This window comes from Rhinolophus ferrumequinum, chromosome 14 (assembly GCF_004115265.2).
Source record: "Rhinolophus ferrumequinum isolate MPI-CBG mRhiFer1 chromosome 14, mRhiFer1_v1.p, whole genome shotgun sequence".
NCBI lineage: Eukaryota > Metazoa > Chordata > Mammalia > Chiroptera > Rhinolophidae > Rhinolophus > Rhinolophus ferrumequinum.
In genome coordinates, this window is record NC_046297.1 from 40,461,713 (window position 1) to 40,474,912 (window position 13,200).

At 35.0% G+C, this 13,200-nt stretch overlaps 1 protein-coding gene across 1 annotated transcript in view; it reads right to left on the bottom strand.

Moving 5' to 3' along the window:
• The window catches only part of STK3 (serine/threonine kinase 3), a 313,046-nt gene that overhangs the window by 111,538 nt on the left and 188,308 nt on the right, over positions 1-13,200 (bottom strand). The gene's annotated exons all lie outside the window — the stretch shown is intronic.

The window sequence follows — 13,200 nt, forward strand, 5'->3', positions numbered from 1 at the left end:
GGATTTCTTAATTCTTAACAATAGTATGAGCATATTATATTTTTAATAATGAAAAATACTTCTATTACTAATTTTAACATAAACATACATGTTATCCTAAGAGCCAAAGTTATCCAAAATAACCTAAAGCTTTAGATAATTAGAGCTCAAGAAATGGAAATTGATGAAATAGAAGGCTGCTAGCTGATTTTAAAAAAAGATAGGTAAATTATCAACAAATGCATAACAAAGAATAAAATAAATAAAAGCACATTAATGACAGAACATGTTATCACTATTGTAATGGCTACAATAATGTTATCGGCATTTCCTTCTTTTAAAATAATAATATTCCACTGCGTAGAGTGTGTGTGTGTGTGTGTGTGTGTGTATGTCTAGGAGAGAGAAAGAGTGTGTGTGTGTGTGTGTGTGTGTGTGTGTGTATTCTGTACCATATGGTAGTTCTATTTTTAACTTTTTGAGGAACTGCCAAATTGTTTTCTACAGTGGCTGTACCATTTTACATTTCCACCACGAGTGCACAGTGTTCCCATTTTTCCACATCCTTGCCAACACTTGTTATTTTCCATTTTTTTTTAATAATAGCCATTGTAAAGGATATGTGGTTTGATGTTTTTTTCCCTAATGACTAGTGATGTTGAGTATCTTTTCATGCACTTATTGGCCATTTGTACTTCTTCCTACGTATAGATAAATGTCTATTCAAGTCCTTTGCCTATTTTTGATAAAGGTTGTTTTTTGTCATTTTTGAGTTGCAGAAGCTCATTATATAAGTGTAGTCTGGATATTAATCCCTTATCAAATATATGATGCAAATATTTCCCTTCATTTTATAGGCTGTCTTTTCCCTTTCTTGATAGTTCCTTTATGTACAAAAGTTTTTAATTTTGATAAAGTCCAATTTATCTATTTTTTTCTCTTGTTGCCTGCACTTTTCTTGTTTCCTAGCCATTAGCCTTTAAATGTAAATTCACAGAATAATCAAGTCAGTAATATAATAACAAAAGATGCTCTTTAGAATGTTCACCAAGAAATAAACTGGAATACGGCCATAAAAATAAACTAACAAATTCTGTTTGACAGACCAAACAATCTGCTATTTTGAAAAGTTTGATCATGTACTGAAATTCATTTATACTTATTCTACTTATTATATTTAAGTAGAAACAAACAAGCATAACCTAGTTTGACAGAGGTCAAAATGCAAATATGGAGAATAGGACATCCATGTTTTCTCAGCTGTTTGATAGCCCTCTTCTTCCTAAATCTGCATGATAAATTAAGCATTATATCTCAAAGTCTTTTGCTCCTCTTTCACGAGCCTGTCCTCTAGAAGACTTCTTCATTCTTAACGACTTCAACTATCTAATATGTTGAGGACTCCAAATCCTGAAATTCTCCCTATTTTACTACTTAAATACTGAATGATGTTTAGAACGCGACATTCCCAAATCAGGTATCATCTAATCCATCTCCTTAGCCCCTCTTGTCTGCCTCCATCCCCAACAACCACAGTAATCTTCACTAGCTATCTGAGGTTTATTCTTCTTAGGTTTATTCTTTGATTCCCTCTATAGTCAACAAATTCTTCAAAAAATTCTCTCTACTCCATCTCTTCTTTTGCATTCCCACTGGTACTGAGTAAATTCCTCATTACCTCATACCTGGGTTACTACCAGAAAAGCCTCTTAACTGAAGAGTTTCTACCACTCTGACCTTCTAGAATCACACAGATGTTAGCTCAAATCCTGGCTCCAATCACTTATTAGACATAATACAATTAGGCAATTTATTTAAACTCCCTGAACTTTAGTTTCTTTCATTGGCTTTATAATGATTCAATGAGAAAAGGTATCCCGAATGCCTGCATACTACTTGGCACAAGATCAAAGCACACATACTATACCAATCTTTCATGAAAACTATGTGTATCACAATATCTTTCTACTGAAGAATCTATAATACTCCCAGTTCATGCCTGCATGAAAAAAAAGCTAAACAGTTCTGCCTGGATTTTAATGACCTCCATGTTATCTTACTTTATCGGGCAAATTCTATTTTCCTATTGTTCACATATGCTCCAATACAGTCAGGCTGAACTTAACTGAGTCTCCAGCTGCCAAAAACCCATATAATGCTGTGCCCGTTAAATCTCCCTCTGTACTCATGTTTTCTTCTCTACCCAGAATATTCTTTCCTCTCTATCCATTTTGACAAATCCTACCTAGTCCTAGATCAAGTATATGTTACCTTTATGGCTAATTCAGTCTTTATTAATTATCCTCTTTTCCAGACTTCTGTAGAATTTATAATCTGCATTACACAATTTTGCATTTAAATTTATGATCTCATAACTGTTTTGTAAAATCTTTTATAAATGTAAGAACCTTATGGATAAGAGTTCCTAACAGTACTTCTGAATCTACTAAAGTATTTCATTTAGTATCCCATATACAGTAAGCATTCATTATATATTTAATTTTTCACAGAATTATGAACTCATTTAATAATTTAAACCCTCATTTTATATCTTAAAATAACTGAGGCCCATAGAACTTAAGAGACTTCCCCAAGGTCACACACCTACTTAAAAGTAGAGCTGGAGGTGTACATAACAGTGTAATAGTTAGACATTTACACCCCTCACAAAGTGATAACCCCCCACCTCCAATCTACTACATCTGAAACCAATAAAATAAAAAATAAAGTAGAGCTGGAAAAACAAAACAAAACAAACATAGAGCTGGGAATAAGAAACTAGCTCCTTTATTTCTTAGTCCTTTATTCTACTAAGTACATGTACCTTACATTTAAATTTTGATCTACTTGAATGCTTAAGTTAAAGGTATAGGCTTACAGTTTTAACAGCTCATGACACCAGTTCCTACTCCTAAAGAGGCCCATACATATTATTTGGTCCCTCCTAGTCAAAGCCACTATCTTCTCTTACTTTGACAATTAAAACAACCTCCTAAGTTTTTACTGCTTCCATTATTGCCCTCTTTGGTCTCACACACAAAAGGCAGATTGATCCTTTGAAAAAACAAATCACATTGTGCTACTTTCCTGCTCAAAACCATGCTTTTGGCCTCCCCTCACACTTAGAATAAAATCTGAAATCTTTATGATGGCCAAATGTGACCTGGCCCAGTAATATCTGCAATTCCATCTTCTATCACATTCCTTCTCACTCATCAAGTTCCAGCCATGCTGGCCTCCTTCGCTATTTCTTGGGCATTCTAAGCATGTTCCTCGTCGAGCCTTTAAATTGGCTAATCTCTCAGCCTGGAACACTCTTCCACACGACAGCTTGATCCTTTATTTAAATCAAGTTTCTACTCAGATGTCACCTCCTCAGTGAGGCTTTTTCTGATCACCAATCTAAAATTGAAGGCTCTATCATTCTTTTATCCTTCTGTATTTTTCATAGCCTATGCCTGGCCTTCCCTACCACTAGAATGTAAGTTTAATGAAGACAGATGAATTCTTTTTCACTCATGAATCCCCAATGCTTAGAACCTGCCACAAAGTAGGTACCTGACAAAAATTTATTTAATGAGTGAATCAATTTATATATTCACTTATTGATTCATTCAATGAGCATTTACTATAAATTTACATGTCAAGGAATGGACCAGGCATTGGGGATACAAAGATGAATTAGAAACAGTTTTGTTCATTTTGTTTTTTTAAGGAGTTTGAGGTTTAAGAGAAACTGACATGTGAACAATAAATTACAAGGCAATATGTTAAGTGCTACAAGAAAAGCGTTGGCAAGTATAATGGGAGTACCAAGAGTGGTGCTTCTGATTCTGCCTTCGACAAGTGAAGATACCCTCACCGAGGAGGTGGCCCTTAAACTAGGTATGGAAGAATGAGTAGACTAGGTATGTTTTATATATATATAAAGGATGATATATATATACACATATACATATATATATGTATATGTGTATATACATACACACACACACACACACACACACACACACACACATATACTGTTGTCCCGAAAATAAGACCTACCTGGACAACAGCTCTAACGCATCTTTTGGAGCAAAAAGTAAAATAAGACCGGGTCTTATATAATAAATATAATATAATATAATGTAATACCCGGTCTTATATTAATTTTTGCTTCAAAAGACGCATTAGAACTGACTGCCGGGCTAGGTCTTATTTTCGGGGAAACATGGTACAACAAATAAATGGAGAAGCAAGGATTCTAACTAGGTCATTCTAATTCTAAAGCCCAAGATCTAAGTTCCAATTGGAAAAGGCTTTTTAAAATTATCTACCGCATCTCTTAAGTCTAATTTAATTATATTACAGGTTAGCCAGAGCATGTTTCATTTTGATAAGAGATGAAAAAACTAACATATATAAATAAACTGATTTGCACGTGGTCAAAAAACTAATGGTAATAATAATTTTTTTTAAAAAGGTGGGATTTACTTTTCCCAATAGACCCCACTAAGGAAGGAGGGAGAAAAAAATGGATTTTCTACCAGTTCTTTTTTAAAATCTACTGCTGGTTTAATATTTTATCATGGTTGCAACCAATTTATCCCCAAAACACTAAATTTATTTTTATATGTGTGAGTCATTTGTCTCTTATCCTTGTAAGATTCAGTGCTATGACCACTAAACTTAATAAGAAACGTAACATCTGGTTGGTATGAAATAATACTTTTAGTCTGACTATAGTTGATATTAAAGTTGAATCTACAACGGGATAATGAAGGCTGCACCTCTGGATTCACAGAATTGGCTTAGATATTCTATAAAATTATAAAAACATTGAATCAAGTTTGGAAAGGATTGCTTTTACTGCTTATTAATTTTACTTACATAGTCATTTTGCTAAAGGATGCTAATTTAATTTACAAACTGACAGTAAAAAAAAATAGCAATGAAAAAAGTGGTGAGCACTCAATTCACTAATGAGAGGATGGCAGCCAAACAGTAATTAACAAAGTAGAGATGGAATGAGAACTAATTTATATGATTTAGAAAACTCACTTGGTGATGGTGTTAAAAACTTTTTAGTAACACTTTTTAATTCTTAAAAATCATTAACTCTGGGCCAGCCCGGTGGCTCGGGTGCTTGGAGCTCCATGCTCCTAACGCCAAAGGCTGCCAGTTCGATTCCCACATGGGCCAGTGGGCTCTCAACCACAAGGCTGATTGTTCAACTCCTCGACTCCCGCAAGGGATGGTGGGCTCCGCCCCCTGCAACTAAGATTGAACATGGCACCTTGAGCTGAGCTCTGCCTCCCGGATGGCTCAGTGGGTTGAAGCGCATCCTCTCAACCACAAAGTTGCCGGTTCGACTCCCGCAAGGGAGGTGGGCTGCGCCCCCTGCAACTAGCAATGGCAACTGGACCTGGAGCTGAGCTGCGCCCTCCACAACTAAGACTGAAAGGACAACAACTGACTTGGAAGAAGTCCTGGAAAAAAAATCATTAACTCTGAAATTCTTGATATTTTAGATTATGTTAAAATTTCATTTGATACTTTTTACATTTTTGTAATAAAACACAAATTTATAATGTTTTTCCAATGCTATTCTTCATTTATATGGACCCTGTTATTCCTCACAAAAGAAAAGCAGAAGAAAAACATGTTGATACTTTATAGAAAAAGGTCTGCAGAACAGATGCTTCCCACTGCAGAAAGCAGCCAATTCCAGTAAGGAATACAATAGCATTTTCAATCAGTGGTCATCATGTGCCAGGAATGAAAAACAGAGTACTGATGATAATCCAGGTTATGAATCATAAAATCCACATGGAATACAAATATTTGAAAACATTATTAGGAAATCCTACTCCATTGCTAGGACAGATTTATGCTTATCACAGTCTGAGAAATAATCAGAAACTCTGCATTAGGTATCTTTACATTTGTAACACCTAATACCATAAAAGATTTTCTAATTATCCAGCTACTATTTGACTGATTTTAAGGATATTTACACGAACATTTTAGAAACCACTTGTCACTTGTAACATTAATGAGATAGTTCAACTATTCCTTAAATATGTATCTAACTGGAAATATTCTAATTATTTTATTTCTTTTCTTAAAATAAATACATCTTTATTGATAATATAATTACATAACAGCACATTATCAGTATAGAACAGTGATCTTAATGGCTTTGATTCAACTAGACAATTCTATTAAATATGCATTCTGCTACAGTATGAAAAAAATTATTTTTCAGGAAAAAAATGAATGTGTAAGATACATAAGTGAACCAATTACGTAAAAAGTTGCAATATTATGGTGGTTTAGATTCTTTGAAACCTCTTAGAGATGCTTATTACGTAGGGATGGCACTAACAGCAAACAATAATGAATGCATAACATGCTATGAATGCATAACTGAGTTTTCAATATCCATCGTCTGGGAAATCCTCAATGGCCCCAAACAGAGCTGGGAACCAAAGTGAGAATAAGCTAAATTTGACCTTAGGGCTGCCTTAGAGGTACGTGATGATAAGGGTGGGGTGAACCAGTGGTATCTATTTTAGTGGCTTACAGGCAACAAAAGTTCTCCATAGAACTGACACCCCTGCTCACATTGGGAATCTTGAAGATCTACATCCTCAGTGAAAAGGTAGACAAGAAAAAATGTACTCATAGGCCAAGGGGATGACACACAAACTTGTCCATCTCACCTGGGCTATAGGGAAAGATGGGAAGTGCGTGGTGAGGGTGCTTCCTGTAGAATACATAGACACGGGTATGGATTTCCTAATATTACCCACATACTCTGGGGAACCCCATGCTGAGAAATTAACCTAATTCAGTGCCAGTATGGAAGCACTCTGGTACCTGATGGAAACAAATGAAAGTCTACCCTAGAGGGACTAATACTCAACCTTCAACCAAGAACTCAATCATTCAGAGATAAAATCCAGCTAAACTTCAGCCCACAATCCAAAAGATAAACAGTTAAAACACAAACTACTGAGAATGGGTAGAAACAACAGAATTAACACTCCTTGCTCCTTAGAATTAAGTTAGTCCCCTTAGAAAGTGGGATCTTTCTAAGATAAAAATTTCTAGGAGAAAAATTAGAAGTGTAGACAGTGGCATTCTAGATTGAAAACAACAACAACAAACAAACACAAAGGTAGAAATATTCTGGCTAGCATGGAAAGCAGTGAGTTTGACTGCATTAAGGGATGGCCTATCGCTTATAGAGTGCTTGAACAGTGGGAGACAGCATAAGTTGCTTGGCAGAAGATAGGAACCTCAGGAACTAAAGGATGAATTAGAAAAGGACTGGAAACAGAGAGAATGAAATCAGAAGATTATTACTGAAATCTGTATTTGAGGTAATTAGAGCCTATACTAAAAAGGGTCCTATAGAAACAGAATAACAAATTGAACCTGCAAGAAATTATGAAAGAAGAATAAAAATATTCTAGAAATTTTTCTGGACAGTCAAATATAATGGATCTAAAATAACTCCCATATTATGAACCTAAGGAGACCAAACTGACTCTAAAGAGAAAATTGTGTAAGATTCTAATTTGAATAGATGAAGACAAAAAACAAAATAGACAATGCCAATTATTTGGAACTCCCACCAAAAAAATGACTTAATGAAATTTGCTACTTCAGCATATAATGAAGACATTAAAATATAATTATTAATTTGTGATGAAAGAGTCAAATGAGAAGTCAACAAGGCATGTGCAATACAACTTCAAGGAAATGAGCATAAAATTTGGGGAAAACTGGTAGGAATCTTTTCTCTCCCCATGCATAATTAAATCAGGAGTCGGTGATTATACTAACATGCTAACCTGTGACAATAAATAAATTTTCATTATTACTTGAGGTAAAAAAGTCAAAAATCAAAGGGTATTATTATTGTACATTTGCTTGATGTCTCACACGAAAGAGCCCTATGTACCATTAAACTAAAAAATACTCTTTTGTATAGTAAAGTGAAAGTATTGATATGACCCAACAGAGCATTACCTTCAAATCCCACTTCCACATATGGTAAAGGATAGCATTTAAGCCATTGTCCCTGTTATCAATATACTCTGTAGTATCTACTGTTTCTGTGTCACAAGGGAAATGGCCCACAACAGGATCAACTGGTTAACTCTAGTCTCAATACCGCACTCAACCCAACTAAGCTCAGAACTACTGAGAAAACATCAAAAACAATCTCAATGGACACTTGTCTCATTAGGGAGACCACTTCAGGGATGGCGTAGATGCCTGACCACAGCGCTGTACACCGGAAGCTGAAGCTGAATAACAACGAATGTCAACTATAATTTAATATATATATGACCACAGGATGTGGAGTACAGCGTAGAGAATTGAGTCAATGGAATTGTAACAGCTATATACGACGTTAGAGGGACAGTAGATTGGGGAAGGAGGGTTATTACTTTGTGAGGGGTGTAAATGTTTATTATATTGTTTTGTATACCTGAAACTAATTTAAAAAAATGGAAAATACTGAAGTCATGATGGAAATAAAGTAAGGTTCTAAAAATTTTTTAAAAAATACTAATCTCCTTCAACCTCCTGCCTCAATGCCTGACAGGCTGAAAAAAGTAATAAATTGGTATCCACCAATTAAAAATTACTAAAATTTGAAGTATCTGAAATATGTATAAAGAATGAAATTTCCTCCCATTGTTATGAGTAGGTGGTCCGATTTCACTGCAAAAGCAGCATAAGAACTTACACAGCTGCTGTCTTTGACATACCTGTCTTTAACAAACAGAAACTTCTGCCTTCACGGATCCTAACTATCTGCATGTTCACAGGCATGTTTTAAAGTTACATCAAAGCTTTCAGGATCTCTAAAAATCATAAAGGACTTGTTCATCAGTATAACAAGCCTAAATGGTGAGAAGGCATGTGGGCAGGACTTCAGAGGCTCCATGAAACAAGACTGCACAAGCTCTTGGCATTATATTAAAAGTTTCCAAACAAAAGATTATTTTACGTCCCCTGTGCAAAATACTGATATATTATAGAGTACAATAAAAGTAAAAGCAACCTTAGCCATGACTTTTCTTTTATCTCTCACAGCCAAAAGCATGTCAAAAGATTAACAAAATATAAAGATTATGAAATCTAATATTTTTAAATAAAAGTAACACCTTTAAAAACTGTTGTTACAAGCAGTTTATAAAAAATCCACAAGAGGGCACCAAAGACAAAAGACTAGAACAATTCCATTAAATGGACATTTACACAGATAAAACAGGTTCATAAAATAGGTTATTACATTTAGTTTACATTTTATATTACATTTACAAATTTTTATGAAGAAAAGATATATCCTCTGAAACAGGGAAAAAGAAAAACTTAATGAGGATACAGAAACATTAAAATTAAAAGACAACTGAGGTCTAGTTAGCTCAGTAAAACAAGAAAAAATAAAGTTATAAAGATTGAAAAGGAACAAATAAAACTATCTTTAGTCACAAATGACATGATTGTCTGTAGAAAATTTCAAAGAATCTACAAAAAAATTCCTGGAACTAATATAATAAGCAAGTATAGCAAGGTCACAGACTATAAGGGCAATACAAAAAATCATTTACTTTCTATATACCAGCAATAAACAATTAAAATTTGGAATTAAAAAAACATTTTGAATAGCACTCAAAGTAAAAGAAACACCTAGGTCTAACAAAATATGTACAGAATCTGTGTGCACTGATGAAAGAAATCAAGTATCTTAAAAAACAGAGACATTTGATGTTCAGGGATTAGAAGACTCAATATAATTTCTTCCTAACTTAGTATAGATTCAATTTAATCCCAATAAAAATTCCACCAAGCTAACTGTAAACATTGACAATATAATTCTAAAGATTATACAGAAAGGCAAAATGCCTATGACAGTTAATACTGAATAAGAAAAAGTTTGAAGACCCACAATATCCAACTTTAAGACGCCTATAAAACTACAGTAATCAAGACAAAGAGTAGTAATGACAAAAGAATAGACACATGTATCAGTGATACATCAATGAAACAGAACAGAGCCAAGAAACAAACCCACACAAATACAGTCAACTGATCCTTGCAAAGGGCACAAAGGCAACTCAATGGAGAAAGGAGAGTCTCTTAAACAAGGGGTGCTGGAACAACTGGACACCCAAATGCAAAAAAAAAAAAGACCTAGATTAGACACAGATGTCACAACTTTCACAAAAATTAACTCAAAATAGATCACAGACCTTAATATAAATGCAAAACTAGAAGACTTCTGGAAGCATAGGATAAAATCTATGTCACCTTGAGTTTGGTGGTAGATAAAACACCAAAAGCAAGAGCTATGGGGGGAAAAATGGATAGGGGGTATTAAAACTAAAAACTTCTGCTCTGTGAAACATACTTCAGAGAATCTTTCACACAAGCTACACACTGGAGGGAAATATTTGAAAAACACATATCATATGAAGGACTTGTCCAAAATAAATAAAAAACTCTTAAAAATCAACAACAAAATAAACATAAAATAATTATAAATGGGATAAAGTACTGACCAGATACCTTGACAAAGAAGATAAAAAAAAAGGCAAATAAGCACATAAAAAGATGCCCAACATCTCTGTCATTAGGAATTGCAAATTAAACCAATAATAAGATACCACTAAACACTTATTAGAACGGCTAAAATGCAAAAAACTGATGATATGAATTACTGGTGAAGATGCTTAACAACAGAAACTCTTACTCATTGTTGGTGGGAATGCAAAACAGTATGATACTGGAAGAGAGTTTTGACAGTTTTTTACAAAGCTAACATACCATAAGATCTACCAGTTATGGTCACAGATATTTACACAACTGATTTGGAAACTTAAATCTGTACAAAAGCTGGTATGCAAACGTTTATAGCAGCTTTATTCATAATGGCCCAAAACTAGAAGTAGCCAAGATGTCCTTCAGTAGGTGAATAAACAAACAAACTGTGGTACATCCAATCTGTGGAATATCATTCAGTTTAAATACATGAGCTATTAAGTCACAAAAAGACATGGATGAACCTTAAATGCGTAAGTGAAAGAAGCCAATCTGAAAATGCTACATGTGTAGAATTCCAATTATATGACATTATGGAAAAGGCAAAACTATAGATGGTAAGCAGATGAGTGACTGAAAAGGGTTCATGGATAGAGGGAAGGTTAAATAAGTAAAGCATGGGAATCTTTTAGGGTGGTGAAACTATTCTGTATGATACTGCAATGATGGATATGTGACACCATGCATCTGTCAAAACCCATAGAACTTTCTACCATAAAGAGTGAACCTTAATGTATGCAAATTTTAAAAATAATTCATTTAGGTCAGGAGATCCAAGAATGGAATGCAGAATGTAACACATATTTAAAAAAAAAACTGTATTACAAATGTATGAAAGAACTTCATGGGGAAAAAAGGTGCTAACTTAAGTTATTTTGGAAGTGAATAAAGTCTGTAAGGCTAAAAACAAAAAGAACTGTACATAGCACTATGCTCTAGTTGATAAAGCTATTTCCCATGGGAATATGGGTTAACAATTCTGGAACTACTGTACATGTATACAGGAACTGAAACATTTAGTAATGTTTAGTAATGTTTGGGAGCTAGGTTTCTTACCATTGCAGTCGGGGGTTATACACAAACAAGGGGAGGCAGAATGATCCATGTGGTAATGAATTAAGAGTCAGATACACCAGTATGAATTCATGTTTAGCTTATACATAGTTATAAACATATGTTATACATAAGTTAGTACACACACACATATCTCCTTTCTTTGTCAGGCGAGAGGGTCTATAAGTAACAACATCCTACAATAGCAACCATCACACCTATAGTCCAGATCTTGGTTTCTAACACCACTGTCTAATAAAAGGAACTCGGCTCCTAGGATTTCAGGACTGTGGCAGAAAATATACAAAATGAGCCAAGAGTATCTTGTAACGTCAGAGAGTAAGAAAATACTTAAAAAAAAAAAAAAGGCAAACCATCAGTGAATAAATGGGGGAATAGATAAATCCGTGTAGAAGACTTCCAAATAATTCACTCGTATATAGATACTCTGCCCTCCACGATGGGGAGCATAACTCCCACTCCTTTAGTGAGTGCTGTGTATTGTGACTTGCTTCCAAAAGGTATAGTATAGAAAGGGGGAAAGAGTCATTTTATTGTGGAAAAACCTGGCAAACACTACCTCAGCCAGGTGATCATGGGTAACATCAACAGTGATAAGCCATGTTGACAGACTTCATCTGATATTTTGATATAGCAAGAAATATATTTGGTCTTTGTCCCCAGTTTCGGGCACAGAGCTTCTAAAACTGTTATAATTTCCTGATAGGGGTAGGAGGAGCATCTTTTGTGATTCATAAGTCCCTTTCAACCATACTGGAGTTTATGCTAATAAAGGACTCTTGGAAGAAGGGGGTTGGTTGCCAGGGGAATCAACCACCAGTAAATTAGAGGGTTGGAACTTTCAGCCCCACCACCCTGACCTCTAGGAAAGGGAGCGGGGCTAGAGATGGAGCCTATCACCAGCGGCCAATGATTTAATTAAACAGGCCTATGTAATAGAACCTCCATATGGTGATGGAAGGAGAACTGACTCTGGTGGTAAACACACAATGTGATAGACAGATGAATGTATTACAGAATTGTACACTTGAAACCTATGTAACTTTATTAACCATTGTCACCCCAATAAACTTCAATTTGAAAAAAAAAGAACCTCCATAAAAACCCCACAAAGGGTTATGAGAGCTCCCAGGTTGGTGAATACGCACATCGAGGTACTAGGAGGGTGGCAAGATCAGAGAGAGGACATGGAAGCTCCATACCTAGCCCTGGGCCTTACTTCCATTTGGCTGTTCTTGAGTTATATTCTTTGTAACAAACCAGTAATAGTAAGTAAAACATTTCCCTGAGTTTTGTGAACAGTTCTAGAAAACTATTGAACCAGAAGAGAGTGTTATGGAAACCTCCTATTTATAGCTAGTTGGTCTTGAGTACAGACTTGTGATGGACATCTGAGGAGTGGGGCAATTTGGTGGGACTCAGTCCTTAACCTGTGGGGTCTGTGCTAAGCCTGGGTAGTTAATGTCAGAATGAATTAAACTGTAGGATAATCAGTTGGTGTCCGCAGGGAAATGGCTAATTGTTTAGTGTGGAAAATCT